The following is an 18,774-nucleotide window of genomic DNA, read 5'->3' on the forward strand; positions in this document are numbered from 1 at the left end:
AATTTATATTCATTAAGTTCTTTGTACGTACTTTCTGATTTAATCTTCAAAAAAACCTCACAGGAAGGTATATCATTCCTGATTCACAAAATAGCAACAATAGCCTCAGAGAAATTGTGTCATCCAGATTCACAGGATTAGGAAATGGCAAAGCCAGAGTCTGAGTTTTTGTGGCAAAGTCCAGAATTTTTCTATCCTCCTCCAATGTATACCACAGACACAAAACTTTATTTCCAGAGGTAAACTTCTCTGGAATTAGATTTGCCATGGAGTTTACCTCATAAATCTTTGTAAAAGCTGTGAGGGATATCAAGGTGGACAATGCCTTCGGCTAGGCTTTTATAAAGACTACTGTGTCGATTGAAATGGATGATTCTGGTATTTAACCCCTATAAATGCAGTTACATTAAACTATTGACTCGGGATACACCTGCTAGAGGGTCAGTTGTAGGAAAATGGAACATCAGGGAAATATAAAGAACACAGTTCATGCGAAATGACCAAAGAAGCATTGAGGATAAGGTGGCATGGGTCTAATTGTGAAAGGATGAGTAGCTACAGAAAAAAACAAAGAGGTAAAGGAATAATAGATTTGAAAAGCTTAAGAAAATGCCAGTCTGTTCTAAAAGTGCCAACAATTATTGCCTTCTCGGAACAAAGGCAATCAGTTACTTAGTATAAATGATCTGTAATTTTTACAATTTTCCCGAATGATGGGGGTCATAGTTTAAAGAAGAGAAAACAAACTCAGAATTATTGTAAGGAAACATTAAGAGGGAAGTAAATAATTATTAGAACATGAAAATACATTAGCAACTGATAGAGATCATCAGATTATATGAAGGAGGAGCTAACAAGGGAAGATGATTCTGATAACTAACGCTTATGCTTGTTCTTGTATTCTTCTTATTGTAGGTAAGATTTCTTATTTAAACCTTCATGGACCTTTGAGGGAACTGTTGTCATCATCACCAATGGCACATGTTTTAAAGTAACTGCGTTTCACAGAAATTAAGTAAAGTTGCTCAATGTCAGAAAGATATTAGCATGAATCTCTTAACATTGTATGAATTTTAATGCTGATTTGTTTATATGTATTTTCTGGTGAAATAATATATAGATTTAATCATTGTCCCAAATTAGTTCATGATGTTAAAAAAAATCATGTGTTGGTTCAGGGAGGACATTGGTATAGAAGACATGATAGACAGGCCGAGGTGGGGTCCTTGGAGGGAAGCTGTGGAGCAAGTTAGCTACCCATAGCAGGAGTAGATTGTCATGTCAGGAGTACTGAGCAAGCATGTAATGCATGAAAGATGCAGAAAGGGGTGTCTTCTCACTATTGGATTAAAAAGTTACAAATAGGAAAGAATGACTCCTGTGGTGTTGGAATAGAATTGGCGGCATATGATTTTCATTGTGTAGATATATGAAATTGTGTGTGTGTGTGTGTGTGTGTGTGTGTGTGTGTGTGTGTGTGTGAGAGAGAGAGAGAGAGAGAGAGAGAGAGAGAGAGAGAGAGAGAGAGAGACAGTAATCACTGCTTATTCCAGTAGAAATGAACATCCCCCTGGCAAAAAAAGGCTAAGAAAAGTTGTCTAAAATCCCTCAGCCATTGTATAGTAAAACTGAGATTGAACCCAGGCAGTTGAACTCCATGTATTCTACTTCTTAATCACAGTTATGGTTTAGATATTGGGTGCTCCCCCAAAGCTCATGTGTGGGACAAAGCAAGAAGGCTTAGAAATGAGATGATTGGGTTATGACAGCCTTAACCTAATCAGTGCATTAATCCCCTTAACTTGATGGTAACTGTGGGTGGGTTGAAGCTGGAGGAAGTGGATCCCTGGGAGCATGCCTTTGGGGTTTCTATTTCATCTTTCTTGAGTGGAGCGCTCTCTCTCTCTCTCTCTCTCTCTCTCTCTCTCTCTCTCTCCTTTCTGATCATCATATCCTGAGCCACTTTCCTCTGCACACTCTTCTACCGTGATGTTCTGCCTCCCCTTGAACCCAGGGGTAATGCAGTCAGCCATCTATGAACTGAGACCTCTGAAACTGTGGGTCATGAATAAACTTTTCTTCCTCTAGTTGTTCTTCTCAGATTTTTTTTAGTTATTATTAAAGTAGTGAAAAAGCTGACTAAAATAATCCCAGTGCCATGGAATTTAAAACCTGTCATCAGCGACTAGAATGTCAGATATAACGTTTATCTAAATTTTAAACAAATCCTTTATTCTGAAGCCTCCAAAAGAACTATTGCATTATATTGTTAAACTTTTTAATTCTTTGAAGTATTGCCCGAAAACGATCACAAAAATTTTCTATAAGAATCCCTCTCCCCGATATTTTTCAAAAATGTAAAAATTATTTTTTGATTATTTAAACTAATTGGAATAAGTTTTTGCCCACCTAAGTCTAGTGTTAAAAATTAAGAAATTGCTACATTTACAGAAAACATAAAAATCTAGGCAGTGTGATTACTGCTTTATGTAAAGCAATCTCAATTAATTGCTACAACAACATTCTGAATGCAGGTGTGTTACGATCCTTTTATTTATGAAAGATCTCAGGGAGCCATTACATAAGTGGCTCCAACAATTTAAATGTAGGGGACTTTTTTATTTTGCTACTGAATACAGTGGACTCATCAGCATTGATCACAGAATTACAGATACGTAATATGGTGACTCGATTTTCCTGGATATCCATGAAGAAGAGATTAAGCTGATATAGATCTCTGTTTTTCAAAAACAAAGCCTTTTGTAGGAAGTGACTGCATGACCCTCTATGTAGTCAACTTCACCCTGTTCAGTGGGAATTTTGTGATGTTATAGAGAACTGCTTTAGGGAACTTAAGGATAGTTAGACATGAAAGTACTCATCACCTTTTGCTATCAGGCTTACCTTTTCTTTCTAGACATTGTGTGGCACTGTCTAAAAAAAGAGGTATTTTTATCATACAGAGATTGGCCCAGAGTTAATGTGCTTCATACATCTGTCACTGACATAGGGACTAGTCAATTGGCAGAAACCTTAGTGAGCTAAAAAACAAGGCTTAGAAAGGCTTTCAAGAGATCCAGTAGCACTGCACTTGCTGAGAAAGGTGTGGAAGAATAAGCCCCAAATGACTCAACTCAAATCCCTATAGAGATTTGAACCAACTGCAGTTAGAAATACAAAGTACGAGCAGTGGAAAACAGCACAGATGAAAGGCAAATGGTAACATAAAGCAAACAGAGTCGAAATTGACATAAAAATATTTCACTCAATTGCCTGTGAAGGGAATAATAGAGAGGCTAGAATTTGATCAAATAGGGCATTTAATAGGATACATTACCCTGAATAGACATGCGTATAGGGCAACCAGTTGAGACTAGTTCTATACATATTTATCTTATTTATATGAGTAGATATTTTCCATTTTATGGGAGTTTTGATGAGATTGTGTAACTACAACAGTTGAAAGCATGTCTGTGGGTATAAAGTGAGAAAATGTTGTAAAACCTGTTATCAAAACAAGGTATAATCGATATTAAAAGGGTAATAGTTTGAAATGGATTAGCATTTGGAAAAATGTTATTAAAACACCTTGCAATCCTCATGGATGATTATAAAGGGTTTTTTTTTAATGAAAGACTTCATTTTTAAATTAAGTTTGCATTTTAATTGACACACAACTTTTGTACATTTTTACAAGGAACAATGTGATGTTTCATTTTTGATGTTTGTATACATTGGGTAATGATCAGATTAAGGGTAATTGACATATCCTTTACCTCAAGTATTTATTATTTCTCTATGGTGAGAACACTGGACCTTATTCTTCCCATCTAGCTGCAAAGTGGCACCCATTATCTCACTCGCACGTGCAATCTAAAAAAATTGATTGGTAGAAGTTGAGAATAGAATGGTGGTTACCAGAGACTGGAGGGAGGAGGAGAGAGGGTGGTGAGAGGACGAGAGGTTGATTCATAGCAAACTTGTGAGGAAAGTAGAGATTTCCCATGTTCACCCCACTCTCCATTTTTAACATCCCCCATCAGAAAGGGCCACTTATTATAATTTATGATTTTCAATTTTTCACTAGTATCTGTTCTAATTTTTATTATTTCTTCTACTTACTTTGAATTTAATCTACTATTATATTATAATATATGGTTAGATTCTGGATTTATAGTTTCTTCTGAGGGTAGGCCTTTTTAAGAAGGAAAGCATGCTCTCACAAAGGGATTTTTCTAAGATATTGATGCTGAGAATACAACTGAAGTAAACCTCAAAATACACCCCTACATAACAGCACCCCCTCCCTGGAGTTTCCAACCCTTATACTTGTCTGTAGTGAGCCTCTAGAAGTTTGTCTATTACAATAGAATCTTACCTGTCCCAGCACTGGTTCCTGGGATGGCATGTGCTTTTCAGGCTCTGTCTGGAAGGCACAACTCCCTGTACTTACCTGTCCATCTCTCCAATTGTGAGGGCAGGGGCTTTTCCCGTGTCCCTATCTCTATTATGGAACTAAGAGGACTTATTGGTTTATCACTCTGTTCAGCTTTCTTGCTTATTGTTAAGAGGGAGTGGCGATATGCAAGCTCTTTACATATGGAATCAGAAACTGGAAGTCTGATTGTATGATTTTTCTACCTTCTTTTCTTCTTAAGGACTTTTTAAACCAATTTTTACTAGGCACAGGACTGTGACATGACTTTTTGTCCTGACCATACTATGCCAAAAATTATTTCTTCTTCCTTCTTTTACTTCCTCTGGAAAGAGCTTAGGCTTTAAAATCAACCAGATCTGACTAGAAACCCATGTTCTTAAAGTCAGCATACTATAATGATACATGTAATGTTTATAGCAGTATAATTCACAATAGCCTAGTTATGGAACTGGCCTGGATGCCCATCAGCAGGTGAATGGATAAAGAAAATTCGGCATATATACACACTGGTGTTTTATTCAGACATAAAGAAGAATGAAATTATTTCATTTGCTGGTAAATGGATGGAATTGGAGAACATCATGATAGGTAAATTAAGCTAGATTTAGAAAGTCAAGGGTCAAATGTTTTCTTTCATATGTAGAAACTAGATAGAGAGATAAAAAAGGAATTTAGAAGAGGGGGGATTTCATGAGAACAGAAGGTAGGCCAGTAGAGTGGAGGAAGAATACTCATGCGGGCAGCGTGGGGAAGTACTAGGGGACAAATTTACCAATTATGTTATGTCCTTATAAAATTATACCACAGTGAATCCCATATATATATAGGATTATATATAATAGTTATATTATATATAATATTTTTATATATAATGTACAAATTAAAATATAATAACAATGGAAGGAAGATCAGAAGATTAGAGCAAGCAGATCAGGAGAAGGAGGTGGGAAGGTAAAGGGAAGTTATCGGGGAGTGAGTTTGATCAAATTATGTCATGCACATGTGCAAATATAGCACAGTGAATCCCACCACTATGCATAATTATAATGTACCAATAAAACAGAAAAAAAAGAGAAACCCACATTCTGTTTATTCTTATGATTTGAACAGGTACGATAGTGTCTCTGAACTTTTTTCTCTGAAAGATAAAATAAAAATGTCTACCTTTTCAATTTTATTTTGTAGTTAATTGGAACACAGATCAAAAGCTTGGCATAATATCTAGCATATATCAGTGTCAATGAGCACTAGATAACAATAATTAAAAATTAACTCATCATTTTACTGATCTTATGTTAGAAGTGACATAAACAATTTGTTCAAATCTACACAGAACTATTCAAGATAATTTCAATAGGCGTTTGGACTTAAAAATGAAAATGTTAATCCAATGAAGTCATTGATATAATTCTAGGAATATTAGTAGAAAGGTTTTAATGTTCTGGAAAAAACTTAAGTCACATTGCATAGACTTCAAATACTTTTACTATAGATAAATTATATAAAACACATGAACTTTAGATTTCTGGTAGATACAGTGGTAAGTCTGATTCTAACTGGGGTTCTCTTTCTTTCTCCCTCAGAAATGAGTGTCAAAGAATCCATCAAATATATTTTAATATTAGGTGTGTAGTATTTTAAATTCTTGCCTGTGGAAACTCTAGTTAAGTAAACTTTCTTCATCTATTCATATCTTTGAAAACATAAACCTGTAAAGCAGAACTATATAGCATGTTCTCCACTGAAGTGTTAAAGATGCTTTTACCCTGAATCAGCCACATTAATATACATTTCAATAACAGAGCTAAAACATAACAGGGTAAAATTTCCAGGAGAATGAAAAAATGTTAGATTAATAGAATATTAGGATTTATCGAAGAAAAGAAACTAGAGAGTCATCAAGAGCCTATGTGTAAGTAACCCATTGTGAATGGATATATGTTAATTAAAGGGAAATGTACAACAATCTTCTTGCTCCTGTTTCCTTCTTTCCTCTTCTTCCCTCTTTCCTTCTTTACTGATGTCATTGATGATGTCTATTTTTTAAAGGTATCACACTGTTTATAGGCAGTGTAATTTAGCAGTGGTAACAGAAGCTATTGTTCACCTAACATCCAACCTATGCAGGATGACCTGGATCACAGCCTGGACCTCATATTCATATTTCTTTCCTTTTAAAATTTGTGCTGTTTTTAACTATGTACCACATAATTTTGAAAAATGCATAAAAATACAAAATAATAGAATTTTGAAAAGTACGTAACAGTAATAAATCCAGTTGCAATGGGGAATAACTATGTTGTGATTCTTAAAAGAAGGGTCCAGGAGTAGATAAGATGAATAGACCTTTGGATTACAATCTGACTTCATCTCTTTTAGGATACACCATAGTGAATCTCACCATTGTGTACATCTGTAAGTGTGGGTTCCTAATTATAATAAGATATATTCCATGCTTGTATAATTATATCAAAATGAATTCTACTATCACGTATAACTAAAGAGAACCAATTAAATTAAAAAAGAATAAACAAAAAGATTATCTTCTTAAAACAATAAAAAAAAAGAGAATTCCTTTTGGGGAAGTCAGGAGGTGCATAAAAAGAACCTGAGAAACGCAAGGAGTAGAATAATTGGGACTTCGGACAGCCTAGAATATAGACTAGATGCCCGAATTCTTTAAGAACTATGGTGTCTATCTAAGCTCCAGCAGCCTGGTCTGAAGTCTATTCAAATCAGATTTATGTGAGGCAGCAATGAGAGTCATCAGCTGATCCACCAACAGGATACAAAGAAAAAAGGAGTAATTTTGTTAAGGTAAGCCAGGCGAAGATATGGGTTTGAGCCCAGTGTGCCAAGACAGTTGTTTCAAGCTTAACATAAAGTACATATGATGGCAATAAAGACTCATCAGATCATCTCTCGAGTCACAGAATCTGTCTCTGTATCACAGTGTCTGTCTGCCAGTGCAGGGCTCTCCCTTCTCCCTCCCCCTAGAAATTCCACTGGGGTATCCTCCTTTGGACTCTCTTTACTCCATCTCTTCTTGCTTGGCCTGTGTTCTAGTTCTGGTGGAATAAGTCCTCAGTGAATTTTAAAGAAGAGGTGCACTGGAGATAAAATTTTTAATACTGTACACACCTGAAAGTATCATCTGACTACTGCCTATTTGGGGGGTGTGAAATTTTGTTCATGATTCTAAGCTTTGTTATCCTTTTGATTTTGATGCTGCAAGAGGAGTCATTCTGACTCTTGACATTTTATAGAAGTTCTGTGTGGTATTATTTTTTTCTTTTTCTTCAACTTGTAGACTCTCCCTACAACGTTTCAGAAAACTTACAATATATAGATCTATTTTCATTCATCTGGAGACTCAAATTATTTCTCTGATGAACTTCTCCCCTGATTTTTCTTCTTCTGTCTTTCTCCAATTCCCTGGACTATTTTAATTCTCTTTATTCCCACCTCTTTGTCTTTTTTTGCTTTTCTTTAGGAGAGAATTCCTGAACCTTATCTTCTTACCTATCAGAATTTTAAATTCTATAATAATCTTAAAATACGAAAGCTTTTCTCCTACTATTTTTTACTATAATGTTTCTTTATATCACCCTATCCTGTACCATGGATAAAGGGCCATTTCTTATCTCACTGGTAATATTAACAGTAATGCTCCTTCTCTAGAAGAAAATATCTTTTTCCTCTAAGATCAATTATGTCTTTTTGTTTACTTGTTTTATTTTAGGCTCCTGTAAAATTTACATAATATATGCTTTCTTAAGATGTTTGATCATATTTTGTTGTCTTCTCATGTTTGAGTGAAGAGAGTTGATGGGAAGTCATGGATATGTATGTTGTGGGATGTTTCTAATATAACCTTCCTATACAGTATTCTGATTAGGCTTGTGGAGTGGGGCAGAACAATCAATATTTATATATGTTTGTATTTATATTTATATATTTAGGTATTTAATCTTAATCTGGCTCTATTTCCCAAGACAGAGTTTTTTTTTCTTTTTTTTTATTGGTTGTTCACAACATTACAAAGCTCTTGACATTTGGGGTAAAATTAGGAGTTCATAACCCACTTCAATCTAGTGTATGAAACATGATATGTCAAGAGCCAAGACAGAGTTTTTAATTCCTGCCCAGATGACTTTACATCCCCAATTCTGACAATCTAATGGTCCCATTAGGTTTATTTATTTGTTGTCCAATAAAACTCAATGGTTCAGCATTAAATATTCAATACACATATGGTCACCTATGTATCTCGTGTGTTTCTCTCCAGTACTGATGTCGGCATTCCTAAGAGCCCCTTGCCTAGAGCATTCTTTATGCCTTCTATATCAACCTTAGACCCCTTTAACTTGTATCCTGTTCTCTCTCTTGGAAGGGCCAAGCTCTTGCTAGTTGCATTTCTTGCTGCCTCTCCTTGGCTCTTACTGGTTCTGTAAACCTGAGGTTTGGCTGTGATCTTGGTCAGGAGCTCCTTCTTTCTCACAGTTGTGACTCTCCTGGAGCTAGCTGCTCAGCCAGTACCTCCCTTCATTTCCGTGCCTCCTCCTTCCAGTGTGTATGAACATCCCAGCAGGTGCTCTCCATGCCTGGGACCAAGAATATCTCCACAGATGAAGCTGAACACAGTCCCTTCCTCTGACAACGAGGTAGTTCTGTTAATACTACTCTGAAGCATCAGCCTGCAGATTCAAGGTGGTGTGGGAATAGCCTCTGAAGTGATTCCCCAGTGGTAAGTGGGAAGCGACTTATTGAACATCCCTCCCTTTTCCAGGGATTTCAAGCAAGAGGGATAAAAAGACAGCAGGCATGTCAGCAGGAAATGGAAAGATATAGATATAAATGAATTTTACAAACACTACCAGAATTTACCATGTATTTATCATGATTTTAAGTGCTATACTTTGAATTGCTTTACCATTTACTTTTGATAACCATTTTATGATAGAAAAATTAGGTGTTGTTATTGTTAATATCATTGGATAATAATGGAGATATTAAAGAGGAAAATATTCTCAGAATATATTGGCGGAGGCTCTGAGTCTAATAAGTAATGGGGCTGGGATTAGATCCCTGTTCAAAGGCCTATGCTGTGCTGCCTCCAGTTTTAACTGTGCTTGATCTTATTTCTTTCTATAATTCACCTTCTTCCTCTTTTTGCTGGGACTTACCTACTTCACATTAGGTCTTGTCATCCAAGCTGAGTACTTGATGTCTTAATTAAGAATGAATATAGCAAGAAATCCCTTTTGGTCTTTTGACAACGTCAGATTTTTACAACTACTGTCTTGCTAAAGATATCCAGAAAATTACCTATGAAACCAATAGCCAATAATCTTTTTTTTTTTTTAATTAAGGCTTGTCTTTCCTCAGACCAAACCTTGGGAAAGGAGGACTTTTAGGGAAATGCAATGCAACAGTTACATATATGCAATTTTTTGATCTTATTATGTTAGAGAGTGAAATTTACTGAGAATGGTGTAGCATCAGATGTACCAGAAGGGGACAGGTATTTGAGATATGGAGTGTGATTAAGTTTTAAAGATATGCCAAGGCGAGGGTGGATTGATATAATTCTTTTACAGCTTTAAGAGGTAACCTTTGAGGAGACCTGGATGTCTGAGAAATGGAGCAGGAAGTTTCTAGTGGGGACGAGAGGGTGGGAGAAAGAGACAGCAGGCACGTCTGTCTGGCACATTCATGATGTTTAACAATGAAAGGGAAGATAAACTCACACTTTAAAAAGCAGGTGCTGAACATTGGCTGTATAAATTAAAATGTGTTCTCACAAAGATTTTTTTTTTTTTTTTTAAATTTGAGAAACACAATTACGGAGAAAAATAAATCTGGTTGTAAATGTTCAGCAGCTGCAAACCTGATTGTTCTACTTGGGTAGTTCTCTAATTATTTCTTTCAAGTTTTCTTTGCATCCTCTTCCCTTCATACACTTGTGTATTTAAAAAGGGCACGTTGATAGAACTAGCCACGTTGGAACTAGAAGGAGGGAAAGGTCAAAAATTGCTATTGGCTTTGTGTTGGAATGTTTGCCTAGATTTCCCATGCCACTTAATGAAGCACCAATTTAGAAGGCTAATGAGAACATTTATGATTTGTGCTTGACATTACTGTGCTAAACTTGACTGTTTAATTGTCAAATTAATTTTACGGTTATAACCATAGTATTGCACCATGTTTATGTTGTAAACACTTGGGGACTTTTAAATATAAAAATGCTTAATATCTCTAAACTGTTCCAGTGTGTAAGTAGCTATCAAATTTAAAAGGTCTAAAAAACATGCCAATAGCTATAAAATAAATATATACCCTTGATGTAGTGCTACAGTTTGTATAGCACATTTGCTTTTCTGATATCATTTGTCCTTGGATCTTAGAAGTGCTTTACATATTTGATGCACCTGAAAACTCACTATTGTTTCAATAACAGCTGGCTTGAACATGAGGTGATAACAGTTGCATTTCATGATAATTATGGTGAGGACAGCCTTCATAAAAGGTTGTTATCTCCAGTTTGAAAACCCCCGAAGATTTATTAATGGTCAGAATTTATTGTCCTATTATTAAGAAAAACACACTCGTACACACAGAATCCAGCCAAATAGTAAAATCCTACTTCACGGATCATTCAGTGGACAAGTGTATAGAAATATGTCAAGAAAATAATGAAGTCCAATAACTTTTTTTTATAAAAAAAATTCTTGATAAAGAAGAAGAAGTCATTTTTTTAAAGATCTAAATTTTATCTATCACCTTTCTGTTACTTGGTGTTAGAAAGCCAGTGCTTCCAAGTGCTGTTCAGGTGTCCCAGGCAGGGATATAAACAAGCATGGAAGCAAGTGTAGTCCTCTCAGTGTACCTATGTCCTTGAAAGCCATATGTGTTTTGTGGTGGGGACGCCAAGACCAAAAAGAGACCCAGGAGCTGGCAATGACATAGGCTGACTTGCTGCCTGAGATGGGGACCAACAACATTTCTCCGGAAACCCTGTCTGAACCCAGCCCTGTTCTTCTTTGGTCAGGAAATCTCTTTCCCAGGGTCAAACAACAAGTTTGTGATAGAGATGAGCTTTTCGGGCTGCTGTTATTGACATTTGAAGTTTAGTTCTTTTCCGTTCTATACTTATGCCATCCAATATGACAGCCCCAGGCCACCTGCAGCAATTTGAATTTGAATGAAATTAAATTTTAAATGAAATTTTTAGTTCCATGGTGATACTATTTATGCTATAAGAACTGGATAACCACAGTTTAATTGATGACTGCTCTATTAAACAGTGCTGTTATAGAACACTTCCATCATTTCAGAAGTTACCTTTGAGCAGGACTTCTCCACACACTAACATAACACACATTTCTAATTTAATTCTATAGCCCTATTTTCAGAAACCTTTGAAAAATGAAGTTCTAGTATCATATAGGGTCTATTATGGATCCATATAAATCTCATAAAAACTAAAAAAAAATGCTAAGGAAAGAAGGATTTGAAACAGTAGGCAAAATTAGCATTGCTAGAATAAAACTTGGAGTTGTGCTGAAAGGATTCTCTCTGGAACTGAATTTTCAGAAATCTGAAGCCACAAAGGAAAAAACAAATTTATTTTTATTGCTTAAATGTACTTGTTTATCCATGTGGTTAAACTTGAGTTATGCAAGATGAGAAAGTCCTAGAGATCTGCTTAAACATGGTGCCTACAGTTAACAATACAATATTGCTCAAGTTAAAATGTGTTAAGCAGCTAGGTTTCAAATTAAATATTAACAGACAAACACACACATGCACACACACACACACACAAACTACAAAGGAATATAAGCAAGTTTTTGGAGGTGAGGGATATATTTAGTACCTTACTTATGGTGATGGTATCATGGTGTATGTACATGTCCAAACACATCAAAATGTGCAAACTAAATATGTGCAATATTTGTATAGATCAATTATATCACAGTGAAGCATACATATTTTTCATTCATTAAAAAAATCCCTTTCTAAAAGTTTCTAAGCTGGCACAATGTTGCATTACATTGGACAATTTTTAACAAGTCAAAATTAAATAATTTTTTTTTCAAAAGTCTGAAGATTTCAAAATCTAAGTATTTATAATGTTTAGCTTCTGTATTTGTCTGAGGTGACAGTAAGGACTCAAAAGTAAAATTGCTTTTCTAAAAGAGAAGTAGAAAAGAAAGCCTTATTTGTTTATTTATTTAACCTATTTAAGGACCAGAGGATAATAAAAACAGTAAATAGTACCTTTGGGGCTTAAATAAGTTAGTGATCCTTCCTAAGACCTAAACTATCAATAAATGTTTAGTTTAAAACTAGCAAAACCTAGCTCACAAAATGCAATTTATAGTAATTATCTCAGTCCTTCCGTGTAGGCTTTTCCAGATGATTTGTAATAAAGTACAACTAAATACGGTTTAAACACATACTGTCTGTAATAAGTCTTTTACATTATAATGCATTATAATCATAAACATGTTTCTTTCTTTTAAATATTATAGAGTTTTAAATAGCATAAATAGTATCTGAGATATTGTTAAATGTAGTTTTAGTCAATGAATAAATGGAAATGAAATGTATTTTATAATAAAAGGCCTAATTTTACAGGAGGAACAAAAGTGAGAAAAGTGCTTTTTTTTTTAAAGTGGGTAAATTCTAGAGAGGGAAGGATAATATTATTATAAATATTAATGGGCATTTTTCCTCTGATTATCCAACAAATTAGTTATCATCATCACACAGCATCCTATGAGAGACTGAGGATGTCCTTTGGGAAGTAATTATAAAATGAGTTATTAGCCAAAATATCAACTGGACATTTATAGTATCAGGAATCAATTATCATTGTCAATAGTCAGAGTGAGAGATTGTACAAGGATCTTTAACGATGGTCTTTGATCCTTGGCCCAGTGATAATCACCTCCAACACCAGGGCACCAACAATCAGCAGATTTAGCCTGCACATCTGTATGAATCTTCAACATCTATGCCTTAGGCAAGCATGAACAACACAGCTAATGCCTAGAGCTTGAGATGAATAGGTGGTGATTCAGAAAACAATAGTAGACTTATAGTAGCTAAGGGTTTAGACTATGGAATACCCTTAGAACTCTTGGATTATTTGTGATGGGTTTAAAAAATTAAATCATGGATTATTTCAATAAACACAAACAGAAAATGAACTCATATTTGTTTTCCATGATTAAATGTTGGTGTCCCTCCAAAATTCTCGGGTTGAAATCTTAATCCTCAATGTAATTGTGTTTGGAGGTGGTGTCTTTGGGAAGTAATTAGAATGAAATTAGGTCAAGAGAATGGAGCACCCATGATAGAGTATGTGATTTCATTGGGATACAAAGGGACCAGAGCCTTTTTTCCCCCTCTGTTATTGAATACACACACACACACACACACACACACACACACTTGTATACAATGCTGTAGGCAAATCCAAAGAATGCCCTCACCAGATCCCATATCTGCAAGTGCCTTGATCTTGTACTTCCTGCTCCTAGAACTGTGAAGAATAAGTTTTAAGCCCCCAGTTTGTTGAAGCATGATATAGCAGCCCAATCTAATAGAGTAGCCATCATTCATCTAATTATCAATAATTATCAATTCACGACTAAGCTTGTTTCATTTTTCTCATCTGCACTCTTCCATCCACCCATTAATTATTTCTAAACAAATTGTACAACATTTCAAGGAAATAAGTTTTTCTCTATGGTGAATTGAGACAGATGAAGATGGTCATATTGTCATGACCATTGTTATAGCTTAAGGACATTAGGAGTTGTGCAGGAAAACAATAAAATGTGTTAAGTGGTTTAACAGAGGTAAGGACAGGAAATGTGGGAACAGATAATATATATATAGCTGGCAGGAGGGTAAGGAAGAGCCCAAGGACATGCCATGGAAACTGAATTGTAGAGGATAAATAGGAATTAGCCAACAGGAAAATGGAAGAAATGGTACTCCAGGAAACACTGTTATTAAGCATTCAAAATTTTACAGAATTCTTATTTTTTTTGCACATTTAAACTTATATATTGGGTCGGCTTTTCATTACTATAACTAAATACCTGACAAGAATAACTTAGAGGATGAAAGATTTATTTTAACTCGTGGTTTCAGTTCATGATCAGCTGGCTCCATTGCATTGAGCCTGAGGTGAGGCAGGTTCATGGCGGAAGCAGATGGCAGAGGAAATCTGTTTGGCACATGGTAGTCAAGAAGCAGAAAGAGAGGCAAGTGAAGAGAAAGGAACCAGGGATAAGATATACTCACCAAGGACCCACCACCAGGAACCTACTTCCTTCAACCATGACCAGTCCACCTACAGTTTCCATCTCTTTCCCGTAGTCCAAGTAATTCATTCATCAAATATATTAATCCACTGATGAGGTGAGAGCCCCCATGATCCAATCAATGTCCATCTCTGGACATTACTGCACTGGGGACAAAGTCTTCAACACAGGAGCATATGGGAGGACATTCCAGAGCCAAACCATAACATATATTAAAGTTGCAAATATGGGACCTGATCCTGCAAGGAACAGTACTGCCCATGTGTAGAGCACATGTGGATCTGGATTCAAAAGAATACAGTGCATGCAAGATAATGCTAGCTTTTCAGTATTCTTAGTAAGGTACCTATGGTGGAGATGGCAGTGTTTGTAGCTATAGCAGTAGTCCAGGAGGACAGTAGTTAATTTGATTTTTGAGCCACCTATGACCAAAAAATGTAGCGTAATATTCTGTATGCCTCTGGATTTAAAACACAATATGTATTACATTCGTCAGATATCACTAGCCTATATTTTGGGTATTCCATAAAACTGTTGGATTTCATACATCTTACAGCAAAAAAAAAAAAAAATGAGATGGCATGAGTCCAGCCTGCAATATAAGCCACTATGACACGTGGGCCTTATGATCCAGCAATTCCAAATGTCTGAGGTAGATGCTTTCTACCTCAGTGCTTTAAGTTCAGTATTAGAATAATAACTGGGACTCCTAGGGAATTTTCAGGAGGGCCTTGGATTCTTCTGATAATAAATTTTGTCCATGGAAAATCAGCTCTTGGTTTGCTAGTGGACCACAAAGTGGCTACGCACCCCCAATTGCCCATTATGAACTGAGTATTATCTGGTCCACCCAACCATAAAATTGAATGTGCACTGCAGCATCTGCTATAAAATGGAAAAGGTATGTAAAAGACTGGGGGTAAGCATGACCAGAATGGACGAGTAAACATCATTGGTTGGTGATTCAGACTCCCATCATGTTTGTTCACTGCTTCCTGGGTTCTTCCTCAACCCATACCTTTGATTATATGGGGGAGTTACTTGTGACTAATTAAAGAGGAAGAGAAACTTGGACCTGATTTATGGGTGAATCTTCATCATGTTTTGGCACTAGCTGGAAAGAAATAGCTGTTTTTTTTCCCTATCATCTCAGAAAACTTAAAATTAGTAGTGATTGAAAATCCCAGTGGGCAGAGCTGCTTTGGGTATATTCAGTACCATTCAAAATAGTCGCACTGCCCTAAATATCTCCTGTACTTCAATTACTCATCCATACTCCCCTCTACCCGATCTCCTACCAATCATCAATCTTTTCACCATCTTTTCTAGAACCTCATACTGTTGGAATCATAGATTATAGAACTGTCTTCTTTTACCTAGTAATATGTATTTAAAATTCATGTTTTTGTTAGCTTTATAATTCACTTCTCTTGTATTTAATTATGCCAAAATGCATATAATATAAAATTTACCATCTTGAACATTTTTAAGTGTACAAATTATTAGCATTAAGTGCATTCCCATTTCTGTGCCACCAACAGAAACATCCATCTCCAAAACACTTCATCTTGAAAACCTTAAATTCTGTACCCATTAAACAATAACTCTCCTCTTAATCTTACCCTCCAAAAGACCAATGAAACAAAGAGCTGATTTTCTGGAAAGATAAACAAAATCGACAAACTGTAGCTAGCTGATTAAGAAAAACAGAGAGAAGATTCAAATAAATATACAGGATTTTTTGGGGGGGGATAGGTTTAATCTTAATTTTGATATTCATGGAGTCTCCAAGCTAATAACAAAATTCCACAAACTATATATTTTGACTGCAATTGTCTTGCATAATTCATTAGCCTTATTTGTTCTGATTCTGTGTCTTACCTAGAAATTTCATGTGAGCAAGTTTTTTTTTTTCCTTCAATTTTGCTTTTGTTATTTTTCTATTGTATTGCATAGAATTTTTTAGGGAAATTTTCCCATCTCTCCCATTGAGCATCCCTATATTTTTAGGGTTTTTATACTGTTATCAAAGGGTTGATGGATTAAATTTTAAAAACTGCCATGATTTTAAGCACATGTTTATCATGTTCTGGCACTTAGAACATGAATCTCTCCAAACATGAATTTCAGCATATTTACTGAAATTTTTGCTTGAGGTTTTGCTTTTTTTTTGATTAATTGAGGAGGAAATTTTCTTTCTGTTTTTCAATTTTTATATTATTTTAAAAAGGAACAGAAACACAAAAAAATTGTCTGACATCATTGATTTAAATGTTCAGTAATTGAGATCACTGATTTAAATGTTCTTTTAAAGTATTTTATTAAAAATTTTCTTATTAATTCTCATGTTCTCTTCCAGCAAGTAGCTAAGAGAAAGATTGTTTTAAAAATTAAATAAATACGGTTCTATTGCTAAGATTGATGTCATCAAATATGGAGTTATATCTTGGATCCTATTTTTTTCTGTTATATGATTTTTCATTCAATGTGTTATTAAAATCATTTAATATGTAGAATAGATATGATAAAAAATGTTCAAAAGATCTTTGAGAATTTTTAGCGCAGTTGGTCTCTTGCTTTAGGTATTATTTGTGCATCAATGCCTCTGATAAGGAAGCTCCCTCATGAGGAAGCTAAAGGTCACTTGTCCCTTAGGGCCTTGGCAGAGCTGAGGATCTGAAATCTTTCCAGATGACAGGAGTTCCTTAGGGCCCCAGAACTCAGGTTTCCTTGTGACCATTAGTTTGAACAGAGGACTGCCTGTGGGTATCACATAAGCTTTAAATCGTTACTCCTAATGTCTTGTAAATTTTTATGCATATCAGATCCCAACCACTTAACTGTGGCAATGGACAGAATACCTTCCTTCCAGAAGGGCAGCTGGATTATGCTTAACTCTTACCCTCTGTGTTTCTCCCTCACTTTTGAAATCTCTCATTAATTGATTGTCCTTGGAGTAGTCTAGCACTATGGTTTTTCAGCACATAGTATTTCTAGAAAAGTTACATATTATTTTATTAAGGCTAAGGAAGTTAATTATATTAGTATATGTTGCATTAAAGGCAGCATGTATACAAGGATATGCAATAAAGTAAAAGGGAATATGGTTTCCATACTCTATACTTGTGGGAAAACCATACCATCAACATCAAACACTGGCATTTATTACATTTTATGCAAGGTGCATTATCTTATTTTAGCTACAGAAAAATAGCATGTGAAATGCTAATAGTATTACCATCCTTTGATGGACAATGATATTAAAACTTAAAGTGGCCACACAACTTGCCTAACATCACACGGCTTGCTAATGTCAAAGTCAAACTTGTGGCAGTCAGTTCATTGGGCTACGCTATCCAACACCTAGCAGCCCATCCTTATATTCAGTGAAAGAGCCAAAGTCTGTGCTCTGGGAGTAACCAGTGAGGTTAGTGTGTGACATGGCAGATGAGTGTCAATGACCTTTTCAGCTCTATGGAGCCCTTAAATAAGCAAGTGTGGTTCATGGCAGGAAAGGACTTTTATTAAATTAATGCACCACTGCATGTTTCCAAAATTTGTAGCCCTACACTAATACAACCTACATTGTTAGTAGCTAATTTTAAGTCAATTAAATAATTATCAAGTTGACAAATACTTGGGTATACCTAAAGAAGATTCTGGGTCAAAATGAGAGCTGTGCTTTTCATTCTTTTAGCATTTAATGATAACTTACTTGTGCTTGTCTCTTCTGATGCCTTCACTAGTTATTTTAAGAAAGATAGAAGCTTAGGCAAGATTGATGAGATGAAGCAATTAAGATGCTTAGAAAAAGGAAGATTGCTTAAGCCATATCCACAAATGATATCTACCCTAGTCATTGGTCAGAGAAGTAAACCCAGGAAACATTCCAATTCTTTTTGGTATTGTTACTTTTTATTATAAGGAAATTTAAAGTGTTCTAAAGAGGGCATGTTAGATTTTAACAAAGATTTCCTGAAAAACATTTTTGAA

The sequence above is a fragment of the Ictidomys tridecemlineatus genome, chromosome 10 (genome assembly GCF_052094955.1).
Source record: "Ictidomys tridecemlineatus isolate mIctTri1 chromosome 10, mIctTri1.hap1, whole genome shotgun sequence".
Taxonomy (NCBI): Eukaryota; Metazoa; Chordata; class Mammalia; order Rodentia; family Sciuridae; genus Ictidomys; species Ictidomys tridecemlineatus.